General features: G+C 35.7%; 1 protein-coding gene and 1 long non-coding RNA gene across 7 annotated transcripts in view; one reads left to right on the top strand and one right to left on the bottom strand.

Moving 5' to 3' along the window:
- Positions 1–7,207, bottom strand: part of LOC141393525 (uncharacterized) — a 112,464-nt gene extending 105,257 nt beyond the window's left edge. The window contains exon 1 of the long non-coding RNA XR_012410115.1: positions 7,118–7,207. This is a non-coding gene — a long non-coding RNA (uncharacterized lncRNA). The remainder of the gene's footprint in view (positions 1–7,117) is intronic.
- Positions 5,811–17,215, top strand: part of Dpp10 (Dipeptidyl peptidase 10) — a 174,295-nt gene continuing 162,890 nt past the window's right edge. The window contains exons 1-3 of one of the 6 annotated variants that reach the window (XM_073966553.1): positions 5,850–6,069; positions 6,269–6,526; positions 6,594–6,887. The gene's annotated coding sequence lies outside the window, so the exon portion shown is untranslated. Of the gene's footprint in view, positions 6,093–6,268; positions 6,888–17,215 lie in introns of all 6 variants that reach the window. The other 5 variants (XM_073966555.1, XM_073966552.1, XM_073966557.1 and 2 more) reach the window with 5 other exon arrangements.

The raw sequence follows: 17,215 nt of genomic DNA, 5'->3' as shown, positions 1-17,215 counted from the left end.
CGACAAAAATATGGATTGGATAAAAGCTCAAAAATTTGCGGGGGATATCGATAGATAGGGCTTTTGTACCATACTAGCCTGCGAAAAACATAATATCGCTGTAAACAGGGTCACTAGGAAACCCCGGTAAAAAATATCCAGAGGATTCTCGAACGGATCCTTAGGAAACAAAAATTTTGAACATTTATGTGGTTGATACCCCAAGGATTGGACCGATAAGGCCCAAATTTGAACATGAACTAAGTTTGGATAAAATATTTCGATGTGGACGAACGCAGTATTCGGTTCAACACCTTACACCTTTCGGACTGCTTTCTCAAGAAGTATGAACTTGCCCCAGAAAAAAGTTTTGCTGTCGTAATTGAGGCAGCAAATGCAAGTTGCTTCAACAAAAATCAAAGTGATTCAAGAGCAGGTCTTAAAGTGAATTTATCCAAAATTTTGTGTGTGAGGTACCCGAAGGAGTGGTCAAATATAGTCCATATTCGAACCAGATCTATATCTGGTAGATATATTAGGATGTGTAAAGCATGAACCTAATCGGACACTCCCATAAAGAGTTATCCTGCGCACAAGCTTTCCGAACATTCTTGAACTTTTGTGGGGAAGGTACCTGAAGGAGTGGACCGATATGGCTTATCTTCAAACTTAAACTAAGTTTGCACAAAATATTACGAAGCCATATTTCGGACAGATTCGGTAGATCCGTTCGAGAGTAATATTGCGCTCCAACCACTACACACGGTGTCATAGAGGTTTTTTGCACCTTTCAGGCTATTTTCTCAGGAAGTATGGACTTGCCCCTAATGAAACTTGTACCGTCGTATGGGGGCAGTGAATACAAGTTGCTACAACAAAAATCAAAGCGATTCGAGAGCAGGTGCTAAACTGAACTTTTCCGAAATTTTGTGTGGGAGGTACCCGAAGGAGTGGGCCAAATGAGTCCATATTGGAACCTCATCTAAGTTTGGTAGAAACTTCACGATGTGCAAAGTATGGACCAAATCGGTTACTGCCTTCAAGAGTTATCGTGCGCAAAAATTTTCCGAACATTTTCGAACTTTTGTGGGGAGTTACCGGAAGGAGTAGACCGATAATAACCCATCTTCGAACTTAAACTAAGTTTGGACAACATATTACGAAAGAGTTATCGTGCGCTCCAGCCAGCCAGACAGACAGACGGGCGGACATGGCTAAATCAACTCCAAATTGTCTGAAACACATTTCGTCCAAACATACTTGGGGTCTAAAACCATTATTTCGATGAGGAACATTTTGTCCGTATGAAAGTGTATATACCCTCGTTAGTATAAATCCTGAGGGTATAATTATCAACAGAAGCACTCTTTCCACCAAAAAAGTCTATACATGTCGAACACCCTAAGTTTCGGTATTTTGAGGATTTTAGCTACAAATTTTAGCCGAACTAGCATTAATTTGACATTTGAAGTTCTCATAGGTCCCGAAACTCCTCCATCAAAAATCATCCACATAGGTCGATGTATATCCCCATCACCGACGCACAGTGGTGCCGCAGTGGACAAAAATCGAAAAATGTGATGTTAACTTTTATATATGTTTACGTTTCTTTCTTACAGTAAACACATCAGATACGACGAATCGTAAAGAATTTTGTCGATATGCCCACTCTTTTAATATGAACAATATTTCCCAGGTAATCAAAAGCGATAAGCAGATGAAAATTAGACGACCACTAAAATAATTATTTCTGAAAATTTTGTTGATAATATTAAAAGTTTGATATGGACCAAAGTTGATATTTTTCATTCCTGTGCCCTTATAAGTACTTCTGCAAAAATCATCAAGCCACTATATATGGTGCCATAGGGGTTTTTTACACCTTTCGGACTGTTTTCTCAAGAAGTATGAACTTGCCCCAGAAAAAACTGTTGCTGTCGTAATTAAGGCAGCGAATGCAAGTTGCTTCAACAAAAATCAAAGTGATTCAAGAGCAGGTCTTAAAGTGAATTTATCCAAAATTTTGTGTGTGAGGTACCCTAAGGAGTGGTCAAATATAGTCCATATTTGAACCTGATCTATATCTGGTAGATATATTTGAATGTGTAAAGCATGAACCAAATCGGCCACTTCCATCAAGAGTTATCGTGCGCACAAATTTTCCGAACATTTTTGAACTTTTGTGGGAGTGGACCGATATGGCTTATCTTCGAACTTAAACTAAGTTTGCACAAAATATTACGAAGGCCACATTTTGGACCGAATCGGTAGATCCGTTCGAGAGTAATATTGCGCTCCAACCACTACACACGGTGTCATAGAGGTTTTTTGCAACTTTCAGGCTATTTTTCAGGAAGTATGGACTTGCCCCTAATGATACTTGTACCGTCGTATGGGGGCAGTGAATACAAATTGTTACAACAAAAATCAAAGCGATTCGAGAGCAGGTCCTAAACTGAACCTTTCCGAAATTTTGTGTGGGAGGTACCCGAAGGAGTGGACCTCATCTAAGTTTGGTAGTAATTTCACGATGTGCAAAGTATGGACCAAATCGGTTACTCCCTTCAAGAGTTATCGTGCGCATAAAATTTCCGAACATTTTCGATATAACCCATCTTCGAACTTAAACTAAGTTTGGACAAAAAGTTACGAAAGCCAAATTTTGGACCGAATCGGTTGATCCGTTCGAGAGTTATCGTGCGCTCCATTCAGCCAGACAGACGGACGGACATGGCTAAATCAACTCCAAATTGTCTGAAACATATTTCGCCCAAACATATTCGGGGTCTAGAACCATTATTTCGATGAGGAAGATTTTGTCCGTATGAAAGTTAGCATAAATGCTGAGGGTATAATTATCAACAGAAGCACTCTTTCCACCGAAAAAGTCTATACATGTCCATATTTTGGAATAGTTCCCATATAACGGTACACCCCAATTTTCGGTATTTTGAGGATTTTAGCTACAATTTCTCCATTTTTGGTCTATAGAACGCTACCTCTAAATTTTAGGTTTTTTTTTGATGATTTTAGCTACAAATTTTAACCGAACTAGCTGTAATTTGACATTCTCAGGCTCATTCTCAGTTCTCATAGGTCCCGAAACTCCTCCATCAAATCATCGTCCACATAGGTTCATGTTTTCGTATATCCCCCATCACCGACGCACAGTGGTGCCGGTGGTGAACAAAAATCGAAAAATGCGATGTTAACTATTATATACGTTTACGTTTCATTCTTACAGTGAACACATCAGATACGACGAAGTTATATCTCCTTAAATATGAAAAATATTTCCCAGGTAATCAAAAGCGATAATCATATGAATATTAGACGGCCACTATAATAATTATTTCTGAAAATTTTGTTGATAATATTAAAAGTTGTGGATGGGGATTTCAAGGGTGGGCTATAAATATATAATTTTAGTACAATAAGTTGAAATCAACTGGACATGGGTAACGTACCGTTACACAATGGTCCCAAATCCACATTTTCTGGCCAAAACTATTTTAACGACCATTTTGTATTGAAATTAATTATTATTTTTAATAAATGTGTACAAAAAGCAATTCTTACGTTTTATCGACCAAAATGACCAAAAACTGCCAAAATTTGTTGAACAGGGTGGTCCCGTTGTGTGGGGTCTAAACCAAAACATTGACCTATGTTAACAATTTTTGGTACGAAGGATTCATATCTTCCAAGAGGTCGAAATACCAAATTTCAGCCGAATCAGCCATAAAGTGTCGCTAAAATTCACAAAATATCTAAAATCGGACGGTACTTTTATGTGGGGGCTATGACAAAAAATGGACCTATTTTCAAAAAACTTATACGTACTTGTTTTCTACACTCTGAAACCCTTAAATATGAATTTTAAGAAAAATCGCTTGATAGATGTAGGTATTACCGTTCTATTCAATTTGATACTACGTACAGTCACAACAGGTATTTACAAAAAATTCTCCCATCTTAAAATAGAAAAATCCACTTTATTTTAACTGTGGCAAATTTGAGCAAGAATTTATTTCTCAATTTATTAGTTCAGACCCCCAGCTATCTTCCAAAATCAATTCGGAGGTGGACAAACTTGGACATTTTTTTAAAAGTTTAAATATATTTTAAAAATATTTGTAAAAAAATAATTTTTAATATATATATATAAATTGATTTTATTACGCTAATTTTACAAATTGCCTCGCCCTTTTTGTAAATATTATGAAAGTACTCGTTAACAGCTTCCCGATTCATAATAACTTTGGTCTCACTTCTGTATATTTATGCAGCGACGCAATACAACATAAATTGTATATTTTGCAGCACAAAGTCTGTTTTATTTTTACATAAAAAAGTGTCAACTTTGGTACTGCTTCAATCAACGAATACTAACGTTATTTACAAAAACTAATTATTTTCAGATGACTTGAGGTGTTTTTTATTAAAAAAAAAGTTAAAATTTCGAAACTTCATAAATAGGGTTTTGGCCAAAAATTTCCTGATTGAAACCTATGTGCGTTATCAAGAATTAAAAATTTAAATTTGTTAAAAATATATTGCCACCTTGGCTCTTGATTTCCGTTAATAGGACATCTCTTCCAAAGCGAAATGTGTAAAAACGTTCTGCCCATCCCTGCAGCCTTCTGAGATATATCGGTTCAGATTTGGATATAGCCCCCATATATAACTTTTTCCGACTTTGCTACCACTCGTTTAATTTTGATCGAATAGCCTTCAAATTTGTTATGTGTTATTTTCATTTGGCCCTGAGTAGCTACAACGATTTTACAAACAAATTGGTTCAGATTTAGATATAGCCCCCATATAAACCTTTCCCCGATTTAGCTATAACTCCGTCAATTTTAATCGAATAGCCTCCAAATATATTAAGTGATATATTCTTAGGCCCCTGAATAGTTTCACCAATTGTAGCAAAAATCGGTTCAGATTTGGATATATCCCCAATATGGACCCGATATGGACCAAAGTTAATATTTTTCATTCCTGAGCCCTTATTAGTACTTGTGCAAAACTTCATCAACCTAGGTTAACGCCTTCTGTTTTTGTCCCCTATTGTATGGCAGCGGCAACACTGTGCGACGTAGCCACAAATGGTAAATTTTTAGAAACTTTTGTATATTTTACTTACAAAAGTTCAAATTTTGTCCATTGGGCCCCCCGAAATGGTGCCGAAGTGCATTTAAGGCTACGTTCCTGTCCCTCGTATAAAGGTACCAACAGATTGAAAAATTTTTTAGATACATTTCTTGACCTAAATTAGGCAATTGGGATATTCGTGGGCGAACAATTTTTGCACCTAACAGGAAAGTAGTTATGTCATTTTAGTTCAGAATATTTTATGGTGGATGGTTAAAAAGTTCGACCCAGCCGAACTAAATGTTTTTTACTTGTGGTTTTTGGATTTTTGTGTCAGTGAATTTATCTGAATCCATCCACATATAGTCGAATAAGCGATGTTTTCCCCAGAAAATAAATTTCCATTTTGGAAGTTTTCGACTTGGCAACTCTTTAAAGTGGCATATTCTCTATAATAAACAAAAAGCAAAATTGCCTAACATTCTCTCAATCTCTTGGCAATTCTCTCCTAACAAATAAACCACATGCTGCTTTGGATGTTTTTGTTATTTTCTCCATTACAACTTATAGGTATATCCAGCAGTGTGGAGCTCTCATGATTCCTTATTCTCTTAGCGGACATTTATTTCATGTTTGGTTTTAATAATTTTCGTTCTCTCACTCATTGTTGTTGATAAATGAGAGCCGAGCAAACTGCCAACAAAACACGTAATGTGTGCAGAAAGAATTTTTCCAGGGGGTATTTTATCTTTAACAAATCTCGCAAAAATGTTCAGTTTCATCTGAGACGTGCGGTTAAACGGTCGATAAAATATTCCAATGAAATAAAAGCAGATTTTCAAAAGGAAGATAGAAAAAAATTGTAAAATTCTTTTACTAAATAATAATAAATAAAATATCAAAATTAAACAGTATTTAATTTGTTGAATTCTTTTCAAAATTGTTACGAATTATTCAAGTGCTTCCTTTTGCAATAAAATCTAAAAATTTACGGTAATAACTTCATTTTCTGCTGTGTATGTGTGTCAACTAAATTAAGTGCGATTTCATGTTATAGGGGTGTTAGTTAAAAATACCCCACAAACACATACATACGTGCACAATAACTGGAGTATTTACTTTTATAGTAACAAACACAGTGTGCCAGTGTGTGTGTGTGCCAACGTAATATTGTTGTGTTTTTATTTGCCAGGAGTGCGAGTCCTTTAGCCAGAAATTATAAAAAAAGGAAAACCATTATTTAACAAGAATTCAACACAAAATGTTCTTAAAGAAATCCTTTGAGACTTTGTATCCTTAGCTGGCTCAATAAAATGCCTATGTGGTGGGTAGCTAAGTAAAACAAAACAAAAGGAAACGAAACGAAACCGACAAAAAACCATAGCTTCCCACCATAAATTACTTCCACAAAATGTATATGTGTGAATAAAGAGTGTGCGTTTTTTTTTGTGTGAGTGCGTGTGTAATTCTGCTACCAGGCTTTAATACATTTATTTTAATATTTTTCTTACTTCTAGTTAAACAATACAATTTGCAAAGAGAACAAAAAATAAAAACACAAAAAAAAACAAATGTGCTTCTATTTGCCATAGAATTCAAATTTCACACGCAGCTCAAAGCACCCGAGTTGTGAACAAAAACCAAATAACTTCCGTTTCCGGTTAACGTTGCTATTTCCCACAACTGTGACTGTTGTTTGTGCTGTGACAGTGGCTGCCACTTCAATTGCTACGTTTGCTGCTGCTAATTAGTCTTTAAGACTGGATTCCACTGCTACTTATCAGAGAATGACACGCGTTAGGCGTATTGTGGTAAGTCGATGACGATGATAATTGAAGATAATTAAGGAAATAGATACTCTTGTAACACAAATACACATACATGTATATGACATATTAAAACAGTAGCGTAAATCAAACAATTTGTAAATATTAACATTTTCACTCAGTATTGTAAATAAAACATCGTCCTCAGTCCTTACAATTTTTAACAAAATTACTAATTTGATATAAACACTATTATATGTACTAAATACACTTACCTCAAAATCATCGTTGGATAAGTGAAGAATATATATGTGTGTACATCCGCTTTCCTTTAGATTATCCTATTGATCCATGCAATATTTACTTGATGCTAGAAAGAAATGAAAAAAAGGAATGATTAAATATGGATAGCATTTTTGTTTGGAATGATACAAATATTGAAAGTAAGTAGAACTCTTGTCTGGTGAAGTCTCAATAGAAAGACATTTAGATTATGTAGAAGAAAGAATCAGTCTGCTTCGCTGACAAATCGTCTCAGCATATAACAGTACAAAAAAAAAACAACAGTAATAGGACTGGTCCCTATAAACGTCCTATGAACACATCCCTAATTATATCCTACACCACACTGTGGTAGACCCATAGTTCCTTCTAGGGATATGCATAGAATCATTTTCTGAGTCGATTTATGCATGTCCGTCCGTCCGTTCGCAACGCACAGGTCGCATTTATTGTCTGATTTGACTGAACGTTGGGGAAGATCATAATTTTAGCCGTCGGAAGAACGCTATTGTATTTGGTGAAAATCGGTTCAGATTTGCATGTAGCTCCCATATATATTTTCGGCCTATTTGAGGTATTTGTTGCATCAAACACGCTATATCTGTCCAATTTTGATGAAATTTGGGATATATGACGGAATTATGTCTATAGATAAATGTGTCAAATTATATCTAAATCGATTCAGATTTGGATATAGCTCCCATATATATTTTCGGCCGATTTGAGGTATTTGATGCACCCAACAGGCTATATAAGTAAAACTTTGATGAAATTTGGAATGTGTGACTGTATTTGTTCTAGAAATAAATGTGCCAAGATTTGAATATAGTCCCCATGTATTTCTTACATATTTACAGTGGTGTAGGGTATCATATAGTCGGCCACGCCCGAATTTGATTCTTTCCTTACTGGTTTTAAAAATAAATAACATTGTTTTCTTTTATTCAAAATAGTCTGGCTTAATCTGATTGTTGTTGGTTTAATAACGCTGTGCAACATTTTTAAGGTGATCTTGTGCAAACAATTCGAACTGAGGATTTTTTGAAAGTACAGACCCAAACGACAAGAAACCCTAGTTGGGTTTTGTTGTGTCAGATCCAGCTCGGATTTTATGGCCCCATCTAAACATGGTTAACTATTGAGTTTTTAAAGAAATTCGGGGCTATATCTCTGAAACCAATGCGAATCTTCTTCTGACCTCTGAAGCAAATTTGTAGATAAGGACAAGAATAAAATATTTGGAGAAATAATGAACTCGAAAAACTACATTTATTGCCTCGAATTTCAAAATATATGCAAAAATTCCACAATTTTTATACATTTCGCACCGTATCTCCAAAACCTACGAAAATATCATTAAGATCAATCTTGTAGAGAATTTTCATAGCTATAACATTTTCCTCAGTCTCGTTTTGATAGGACTTGCGGTTTTTAAGCAAAATCGTGAAAACCTAAATAACCCCTAAAAATGTCAACTTGAATCGCGATTTATTTAAAAAGCGCTCCGGCGATTTTTTTGTTTTTTGATTTTTCTCATCTATGCATATTGTAGTTTCAGAATCCGCAAAAACTTCCCAGGTGTAAGCACCTTCCATTTAAATTTGATTCAAGAGCACCGTGAACATGTCATTGTTGTTGTTGTTTTCAGTAAACTTTTCAACGACGATTTATTAAAAATGTCGAAATGCGAGAATAAACTGTTGGTGTGAACTGTGTTTGAAATACGTGTTGTAAAAGATATGATGCAAAATACCGCTGAAACAACATTAAGTAAGCATTTTAGAATTTCAGAATGTTTTTAAAGAATTGTTGAGAACTTTATTTGGAAGATTTTTGCATAAGGTTACTTGGTTCAACTCCCAACAGTTTATCCGATACTGACCAGAATTTCTGCAATTATGAAAAATTTTCTATATTTTATATATTTTGATGCCCTAGATGGAGTTTTTCTTATGTGGGTTTTTCAAAAAAAAAGTTCTACTAGTTTAGGGCTACCATATTGCTCAAGACAGCAAGGCCAAATTCCTATTCGTTTCTGAGATAAAGGCCTAATAAATGCAAAAAAGTGTAGATGAGGCCATAAAATCCGAACTGGATCTGACAGGACAAAACCCTACTAGGGTTTTTGTAATCTAAATATGCACTTTCAAAAAATGCATACTAGAAGTTGTTTGCATTTTCAGTGTTGCATAGTGTAAGTTAAATAAAACGAATTTATTAATAGAGAAAATTTGGCATTGTTCGTATAGAAAACTATAGTTTCGATCCTCGCCTCAGGATCTCATCAGTTCTCTTGTTTTTTGTTTGTGTATATTTACCAACGAACTTATTTTTCAACAACTTATTCAACAAAAATCTTCTTATACCCAAACATCCATCGTTGGCTCGAAATATAAGAGTGACGACAGAAAATATCCATGGGAAGTTTTTCTTACCTTACCCCTTCGTGAACAATACCAAATTTTCTCCACTAATAAATTCGCTGTTTAAAAATATTAAAACACCAACAATGGGATTAAGCCAGACCATTTTGAAAAAAAAAAAAAAAACGAAATTGCAACCACTATACCAATAAAAACGCCTCCAATGTTCAGAATAAATACCATTTTCGTAGTGGACAAAAGACATATTATAAGCTTCCACGGTAGCTGTTTATGGGCCAATTATTCCGCCAAAAAAAAAAAAAAAAATAAATAATAATCCTTCAGTTTTGGGAACATTCGGATCATTATCGGGAAAAGTAGGAAGAAGAAGGAAGAAGAAACAAAGATCACAAATACTACTACAATATTAGTGAGAGGTGTATGAAGAAGTGGCGTAGGAGGTACCTAATAGAATAGACCATATTTTTAGAGTCATTCCTTTCGATACTTATCATTCCAACAAACCATTTTATTTCTTCAATGTAGAATTTTTTAGAGCTTTTGGGTCATTTTGTCAGGAAGCATGGGCTTACCCATAAAAACAATATTGTTGTAACTCGAATCACAAGAACTATCATCGATTAAAGTAATCTTCAAATAGTCTTTAAACTGGTACCCGAAGGTGTTGTCCGACATAGACCTTCTTGGAATTTGATGTACGTTGCGAAGAAATGTTACTATATCCAATGTTTCGATCCAACCGGATACTCAACTTGTAATAATCGTTCTCATCAGTCAATTTAGTTGGTACCAGCAGGATTTTTGGAGCTTTCGGCCATAATCTAAGAGGACGTGTGGACTTGGTCCAGAAAAAATTGTACGATCATAATGCAGTGCAAAAGTTTCAAAACTATTTCGTCTATAACCTTTATTTCGATTGGGCCCACAAGTACTATTTTGGCGGTAAAAACTGATTAGACATCAGCCGTAAGCATTTAAGGGCATATTTTTGAACTTTTATGGGGAGGAGCTACAAGAAGTGGATCGGTATTGGCCATTTTTACAGTGTTTGTATGGTTCAAATCTTGTAACTTTTTTCTAACAATCGAACTAAAACTTTGCACACTTTTCAGGCTTGGATGACAAGACATGAATACGAAAAAAATGTATTCACTAAAAAATTAACTAAAACATTAAATTAAAAATTATAAATGCACTGAAAACTAGACAAAAATATAATAAAATTAATAGGCAATAAAAGGCAAGAGTGAAGAATATATTTATTGAGGCTAAGAGAGAAATTATTTTCTAGTTTTTAGTGGACTTATAAATAAAACACTGCAGCTCAATTTTTAAATTATTTCTTTATACGAGGATATATACCCTTTGATACGACCAAAAATGTGCTTCATCCAAATTGGGGTCTAACCAAGTATGTTTGAACGGAATTTGTTTCATACCATTTGGAGTCGATTTAGCCATGTCCGTCCGTCTGTCTGTCTGGCTGGTACCACTGCTTCGGGTACCTCCCCCACAAAAGTTCAACATTTGTCTGTAAAACAGTGTGAACGATAACTCTCGAAGCGACATATCGATTTGGTCCAAACTTTGCACATCGTAAAATTTCTACTAAACATAGATGAGGTTTCAATATGGACTCTATCGGTCCACTGCTTCGGGTACCTTCAACACAGAATTTCGGAGAAGTGTAGTTTAAGACCTCCTCTTGAATACCTTTGATTTTTGTTGTAACAACTTGTATTCGCTGTTACGACGGTAAACCCGTTTTCAGTGACAAGTCCATACTTCCTGAGAAAATGACCTGAAATCTGCCCTATGACACCATGTGTAGTGGCTGGAGAGCACAATAACTCTCGAACGAATCAGCCGATTCGGTCCAAAATTTGGCCTTCGTAATATTTCGTCCAAATTTAGTATAACTTCGAAAAAGCTTCATATCGGTATTCTCCTTAGGGCACCTCCCCCACAAAAGTTCAACAATTCAGAAAAATGCAGTTTAGGATCTGTTGGACGATCATTTGGAAATTTATACCACTTTTGAGTTTTAATTCAAATCCATATTTTTGCCGGCAAGTTCTAAATACATAATTTTTAGGAAAAGGATATTGGTTGGTGGCCGTTTTTCGTTCTGTCCGTAGAGAAAACTTTCAATTCACACCGGATGAGGGTATATCTCTGTCGGCAAAGCCGACTGATACTTTTTTATTTGTTATACCCTCAGCATTTATTTTATATACACTTTCATACGGGCAAAATGTGCCTCATCGAAATAACGGTTTTAGACCCCAAGTATGTTTGGACGAAATGTGTTTCACACAATTTGGAGTCGATTTATCAATGTCCGTCCGTCTGTCTGGCTAGCTGGTGCGCACGACAACTCTCGAACGGATACACCGATTTAGTCCAAAATTTGGCTTTCGTAATATTTTGTCCAAACTTAGTTTAAGTTCGAAAATGGGTTATATCGGTCCACTCCTTCCGGTACCTCCCCCACAAAAGTTCGAACATGTTCGGAAAACTTGTGCGTACGATAACTCTTGAAGGGAGTAACCGATTTGGTCCATACTTTGCAAATCGTGAAACGTCTACCAGACTTAGATAAAGTTCCAATATGGACTCGATCGTTTCACTCCTTCGGGTACCTCCTACACAAAATTTCGGATAAGTTCAGTTTAGAGCCTGCTCTCGATTCGCTTTGATTTGTAACAACTTGTATTCACTCCCCCTCATTCGACGGTACAAAGTTCATCAGGGGCAAGTCCATACTTCCTGAGAAAATTACCTGAAAGATGCAAAAAATCCCTTTGACACCATGTGTATTGGGTGGAGCGCAAGATAACTCTCGAACGGACCTGTCGATTCGGTCCAAAATCCGGCCTTCGTAATATTTTGTCCAAACTTAGTTTAGGTTCGAAGATAAGTTATATCGGTCCACTCCTTTCGGTAACTCCCTCACAAAAGTTCAAAAATGTTCGGAAAACTTGTGCGCACGATAACTCTGGAGGAGAGTATCCGATTTGGTCCGTACTTTGAACATCGTAATATTTCTACAAGACATAGATCAGGTTCGAATATGGCCTTCTCTCGAATCAGTTTGATCTTTGTTGTAATAAATTGCATTCGCTGCCGCCATTACGACGGTACAAGTTTTTTAGGGCGCAAATCCATTCGTCCTGAGAAAATAGCCCTAAAGTTATAAAAACCGCTATGGAACCATGTAAAGTGGTCCAAAATTTGCCTTCCGTAATATGGGCACTATCGATGCGCAAATTCCGGTTTTACTTCAGAAATGGTCCATATGGGTCTTCATCCCCAAAAGTTCAGCATTTGTTAAGGACAGTTTAGGATCTGTTCGAAGATCCTTTGGAAATGTACAGCCGGTATTATATTTGATATTGTGAATAGATGAAAGTTTCAACTCACACAGGCTGAGGGTATATCTCTGTCGGCAAAGCTGACTGATACTTTTTTACTTGTTTTTATTTTACCTTGCTATAGGTTTGGAAAAAATATTACGATGTACAAATTTCGTATCAAATCGATTACTCCTAAATTAATATATGTTATCACCCGATTTTTTACAACCCTATATCTCTGTACCATATTTTCATAAGATTTTTTAAGATCAGATCAAATCTTATACTATATTTGTGGAACGATTTTTGAAGTCATCAAGCACACAAGAAATTTTAAAAAAAACGTCATTGAAGAGGATGAATCTCAGTCAGAAGCTGCCTCGCATAACTTTGATCGCACTCTAACAGCACTGGCTGCTGCGGACAATGCTAATTGGAGATTCATATTTTTCCCATTAGGTCTTCAAGAATTTGATAACTTTTAGATAGACATTCAGAGCTACAGATAGTACATTAAAATGTTCAGCGCGTAAAAATTGGCTACTGAACCAATCAGAGATCAGTCCATGAGTAAGTAAGAATGAACATACTTTAGGATGAGCTAGAATGGCACGAGAGAGAGAGAGCGCGTGCATTTCAGATGTTTGGAATCAGCTTAAACTTTAAACTTTTGACGACCCATGGAGCTCATCCAGCACATGATGCTAAACTTGGTTTTGGAGTGACCTTTTTATCTTCAAACATTTTCTGCAAACGAACTACAATGCGTGTCATTTAGCTGGTATTCACGTTTGTTGTATCGGCAACAATTATCACTGTTGATCCCCACAGGATGGTGTTCATACTCATCATCTAACACATTCTTGAGTCCAACTTAATTTCTACAGATTATTTCTTGAGGACCACGGTTTGACATTCGAAGCTATCCATGGTGTTTGTCGTCAAAGTGCATGCTCGGCTTCTCGACATAAATTGTGCTTACCAAATACTCCTTCAGCTGAGCAGACTCCTTGTAGGTAGCCTATTAGATTCCAGACATGGAGTTGGACTTTCAATGTGAGTTTCGTTCTACGTCAAATTAGTAGTCAATCCAACTCGTGGTAGGCACATAATATTATATTTTTAATTGTAATTGCTAAAACCGAGCACTTATATAAAATATAGAAGTAACAAGTAAGAAAGTATCAGTCAGTTCTGCAGACGGAGATGTACCCTCAGCCACCGAAAAAAAACAACAACAACAACCCCAAAATAAACATGCCGTATTTAAAATATATTGATTTTGTGTCACGAGTTTGCTTTAAAATCTGTAGGTACCGTAATGTGGGGCTATACCAAATATATATCAAACATTTTTTGTAACCAAACTTCTTCATAAAGGCCTCGAAATATAAAATTAAGTTAAACTAAAGGTAAGGTCGCATTAGGCAAATATTTGCTCCAGTGACAGGCAGTGTGCGCTATCTGAGAGCAAGTGAGCGTAAAGATTGCATTGAAATTTATGCTCACATGCTCTCAGTAAGCGCAGACTGCCTATCGCTGGAGCAAATATTTGCCTAATGCGACCTTACCTTAAGCTTGAAAAAAAAAACATTTTTTGAAAAAATTTTAAAGTTTTCTTGCATAATAGCCATTTTAGAATGTGCCGGCAGGGTTTTGGAGCTTTTGGGCCATTATCTCAGGAAGTATTGACTTACTCCGGAAAAAATAAAATTGTAAATGAGGCCGCTAGAACAATCTACTGAAAAAGAATCCAAACGATGCGAGAGGAGCTCTTAAACTTAATTTTTGTCCGAAGGAGGTGACCGATATAGTCCATATTCCAACCTGATACATGACTGGATTAAATAATACGATGTGCAAAGTCTGCACCAATCAGAAGCTCCCTCCGAGAATTATCTGGCGGATTTGCCATTTTGGTTGGTGCTGTCAGGATTTCTTGGAGCTTTTTGGCCTATATCTCAGGAAGTATGGACTTGCACAAGAACAAAATTGTACCGTCGTGAAGGGAGCCGTAAAGGGAACCTGCTGAAAAAAATTAAAACGATCCGAGATGAGCTCTTAAACTTCACTTTATCCGAATTTTGTGTGGGAGGTACCAAAAGGAGTGGACCGATATAGTCCATATTCGAAACCGATCTATATCTGTAGTTATCAATTTTACAGAAAAATTTTGAACTTTTGTGGGGATGTACCCGAAGGAGTGGACCGATATGACCCATCTTCGAACTTAAATTAAGTTTGGACAAAATATTACGTTACTCAAAATTTGGTTCGAATCGGTTGATCCGTTCCTTTGAATCAATGCAAAAGATCCTTTGAAATCATGATATCGCTTGGAAGCACTTCCTGTAAATGTTGCTGGGTTCCTGTAGGAAACATTTTGAGAAAAGAAGTGGAAAAGCCACCACCCTATTGGATATAGCCCCAAATAACGGTTCTTTCGGATTTTTGATGCTGGGAAGGATTAATTCACATCTTCTGACAGAATTTGTGGGTATTTGTTGACAATGTCCATGAAAATAGATTGTTACTCTTTGAAACGTAGGTGATTGACCTCCCCGATTAAGGTACCATTTATTTGAAGAAGTCATTTATCGACCTGCTAATAAAAATATAGTTCGCTATTTACATTACATTAACATTATTCTTAGCAACAAAATTTCACTAAACTATGCAATAATTTAACAGTTCCTTTGTATATTTCTCGTAAATATACAACAAATAGAAATTTTAAACAGATTTGCACAAAACAAAGCGATATTTTCATTTTCACATGTCTTCGAGTAAATATAGATCGCATGGCTAAATAGGATAGTGGGAATGACGCTTTGACGCTAAACCACAAATAAAAATAATAAAATAAACACAAATAAACACGGACTACAGACGTACGGCATATACAGACAAACAAACAAACAATCGTAAAAAAGCACAACTAACAAACAAACAAATCGGCTGGCATGTAAATCTGTTCCAAAGCAACAACAAACCGCTGCAGATAAAATATACTTGTGAACACAAAAACACACACACTTACGTAGTTTTTTATTTAATACCGCTGCCGCAGTGTAGAAACATTTTTTATACACGTTGAATCATTTCATGCGTTCGAATGTAAATAAAAACCCAAAATAAAATTTGTTAAAGTTGTTTTATTGTAGGTTGTGCCAATAATGTGTGTATGTGTGCGATTGATAAACAAATCTGAAATCACTGCCCTATAACCTGAGGTGAAAAGTATTGTTTTTTTATTTGCCTTCATAAAATAACCGATATTTGTAAATAATTAAAAGTGTTGTTATAAAAATTAAGGATTTTTACATGTTTTTTAATGTGTGTGTAGTTCATTTAGTCAGTTTGTCTGTCCATCCATACCATGTTTTAAGTAATCCATTAATGTTAATAAAATGATATTATATACAAATAATGTTTCTCCACACACTGATTCAGATTCATTGATCCATTCACATTCTTTGTCCATGTCCAACCACGTTTGTGCGTTTGTAGTTGTGGTTGTTTTTTTTTTTCTGCAACATGTAATTGTATTATTTAATGTATAATTCACTTAAATTGGTACCACATGCCGTATACGTATTATAAATGGCTTTGTTTCCCTTATAATTATAACGCATACTCTCCAGTCCATGTAATACGTATACACCTTTCCGTCCCCACCCACATCCACCAACTAACTCGGATTTAATTGAGTACGAAGGCGTTGAAATTAATACCACTTGATCTGTATTAATGCTATCAAAGCTGGCGTTGCAAGACCATACACGAACATATGTATTTATTTTCATTCATTTGGAGTTTTTATTGTTGTTGTTGTTATTATTACAATTTATGTTTGTAAATGTGTGTGTTCGTGTGAGCATTTTCCGCGGTATCAATACTTATATGTAATTAAGTTAGCATATTGAATGTAATTAAAGACTATGATATTCGCTATTATTTAAGTGTCGATTTTCCTAGGCGAAAAAAGAAACAAAACAGACATAAAAGACCTACAATCAGTGGGGTCGACAGTGTCATACTTGACAAAATTACAACTTTATTTACCGCAAGGGTTACAATTTTAAAAAATATCTAAGCCCTTTAACGGATCATTTTCAACGTTTGTAGATGAAATATTACGATGTTCAAAGGTTGGACAAAATCGGCCTCTAAGGGTTTGATATTTTCGGCTAAAAATGATTCCAAGTTATGTATTTTATTGCCTTCTGAAGGGTCCTCGTACTGCTCTCCTTCAAAATACCGAAAACACTGTACCTCTTGTTTTCGGTACCAATACCAAAGGTTCTACGACCCCACCATAGATTTCACCAAAATTGTATCCACCTAATTC

This window comes from Musca autumnalis, unplaced genomic scaffold (assembly GCF_047663935.1).
Source record: "Musca autumnalis isolate F117 unplaced genomic scaffold, ASM4766393v1 scaffold_2, whole genome shotgun sequence".
NCBI lineage: Eukaryota > Metazoa > Arthropoda > Insecta > Diptera > Muscidae > Musca > Musca autumnalis.
Note: the sequence above shows the minus strand (reverse complement) of the source record. Positions and strands in the feature narration are given on the sequence as shown.